Consider the following 2,761-nt stretch of genomic DNA (forward strand, 5'->3'; position numbering starts at 1 on the left):
GCAACCACATTTCTTTTGCCAACCATAGCCATACAATGTGCATGCAATTCCTTCACGCACATATGTTATTCATAGAGAAAGCATCACGTGAATTTGGAACACTTCAACAAACTCCACCTTGAGACAAATTCATCTTGTATCATAAATCAACACCTTCATCTTGAACATAACAGAGAAAAATATTGTTGGCGCCAAATAGCCTCTTAGGCTAATCCACTAAACCAACTAAGCTTGAGCACAGCTCAAACTTAGCAATAGGGACATGTTTAGTCATCATATCAGCAGGATTATCATGAGTACTGATCTTGCATACCTTCAGCTTACCTTCTTCAATCACAACACGCACAAAATGATACTTGATATCTATGTGCTTAGTTCTCTCATGGAACATCTGATCTTTAGTGAGGTAAATTGCACTTTGACTATCACAATGCAAACTTATGCAAGATTCAACTCCACACAGCTCAGCGTACAAACCTTTTAGCCAAATTAATTCTTTGCACGCTTCACAAATAGCCATATATTCTGCTTCAGTAGTAGACAAAGCAACAACAGACTGTAAAGTAGCCCTCCAACTCACAGCACAACTGCCAACAGTAAACACATAACCTGTAAGTGATCTTCGCCTGTCCAGATCAGCAGCATAATCTGAATCCACATAACCAATGAGACCCTTATCAGTTCCTCCAAACTTCAAACTGGAATCTGCTGTGCCTCTGAGGTACCTGAAAATCCACTGAACTGCCCTCCAATGTTTTTTACCAGGATTAGACATATATCTGCTAACAAGACTCATAGCATATGATAAATCTGGACGAGAGCAAACCATGGCATACATCAAAGACCCAACAACACTAGAATAAGGAACCCTTGACATGTAATCAGTCTCTGCATCTGTACTAGGATACTGAGCAGCTGACAACTTAAAGTGAGGTGCAATAGGGGTACTAACACCCTTAGCATTCTGCATGTTGAAACGCTTAAGAACTTTCTTGATATAATTTTGTTGACTTAGAAATAGCAAACCAGATTTTCTGTCTCTACTAATTTCCATACCAAGAGTTTTCTTAGCACTACCAAGATCTTTCATATCAAACTCACTACTCAATAACTTTAACTTAGTGATTTCAATCTTACTCTTGGAAGCAATCAACATATCATCAACATATAACAACTAATATATAGGTGATCCATTAACATGCTTGATGCATACACAGCTATCATATTTAGATCTTTTAAAACTGTGTGACAATATAAATAAATCAAACCTCTTGTTCCACTGACGAGGGGACTGTTTCAAACCATACAAGGATCGCTTCAACTTGCACACATATTTCTCCTTGCCAGGCAATATGAACCCTTCCGGTTGGTCCATGTATATGTCCTCCTCAAGCTCTCCATGCAAAAACGCAGTCTTCACATCTAACTGCTCAAGCTCAAGATCATGTGAAGCAACAATACTTAGGAAAGTACGAATTGAACTATGTTTTACCACTGGAGAGAATACATCATTATAGTCAACACCCGGAATTTGACTATATCCTTTGGCTACTAACCTTGCCTTGTACTTTAGAGGCTCACTTGGAGATAAACCCTCCTTTATCTTGAAGATCCATTTGCAGTTGATAGTCTTCTTTTTCTTAGGCAAAGGTACTACCTCCCATGTACTGTTCTTCTCAAGAGACTGCATCTCCTCATGCATAGCAGAAATCCAATTCTCACTATCACCACAACGAACAACCTCTTTGTAGGTTGCTGGCTCATGAACATTCTCCACCTGTTCAGCACAACTCAAAGCATAGTAAGACAAATTACATTCTTCAATGAGACGTTTGGGAGGTACAACTGTCCTTTTTGACTTGCGTTGAGCAATAGGTAAATCCTCCTCTTGCTGCAAAATAGGAGGAGTTTGCTGAACATCATCATGAGCATCATCACCAGCAACATCATTAGAATGGTCATCATGCTCATCAATAGGCTCCACCTGCACACCTGTATCATCATCAACATGCTCCACCTGCATGTGTATATCATCATCAACATGCTCCACCAGCATGCGCATACACTGCAGCTCTGTTTCTGGAACATGATCTGAGGGTAAACTGTCAGTAAACATCACAGATTCGTTAAAAACAACACTTCTGCTCATAAAAGTCTTTCCTGTATCGGGATTCCACAATTTATAACCCTTGACTCCCGAGCTATAACCAAGAAAAAGACACTTAACAACTCTAGGCTCTAATTTTCCATTATCAACATGAGCATAAGCAGTGCATCCAAAAACTTTCAACTGTGAATAATCTGCAGGTGTACCAGACCATACCTCAATAGGAGTTTTCTTTTTAAGTGGAATAGAAGGCGACCTGTTTATCAAGTAACAGGCAGTATTTGCAGCTTCAGCCCAAAATTGCTTGCTCATCCTCGCATTAGACAGCATGCAACGGGCCTTGGATATGATGGTTCTGTTCATACGTTCAGCCACACCATTCTGTTGTGGAGTATGGGGTATGGTGTGATGCCGAACAATACCTTCCTGTCTGCAATAATCATTAAAGGCATGCGAACAAAATTCTCCACCATTATCAGTACGAAGCAATTTTACCTTCCTTTCAGTTTGCCTTTCTATCATTACTTTCCAGTTCTTAAAAGCATCAAAAGTATCATCTTTATGTTTCACAAAATAAGGCCAAACCATTCTAGAGTAATCATCAATAATTGTAAGCATGTAACGAGCACCACCAAGTGAGGGCTTCTTAGAAGG

The 2,761-nt window shown here is 39.6% G+C and overlaps 1 long non-coding RNA gene across 1 annotated transcript; it reads right to left on the bottom strand.

Annotated features, from left to right (window-relative positions):
- On the bottom strand, positions 381 to 1,931 carry LOC110436671. The gene is made up of 2 exons (XR_002454495.1): positions 1,269 to 1,931; positions 381 to 648 (listed from the first exon to the last, which is right to left on the bottom strand). It is a non-coding gene; the product is annotated as an uncharacterized LOC110436671 (long non-coding RNA).

The sequence above is a fragment of the Sorghum bicolor genome, chromosome 6 (assembly GCF_000003195.3).
Source record: "Sorghum bicolor cultivar BTx623 chromosome 6, Sorghum_bicolor_NCBIv3, whole genome shotgun sequence".
In the NCBI taxonomy this organism is placed as follows: Eukaryota; Viridiplantae; Streptophyta; class Magnoliopsida; order Poales; family Poaceae; genus Sorghum; species Sorghum bicolor.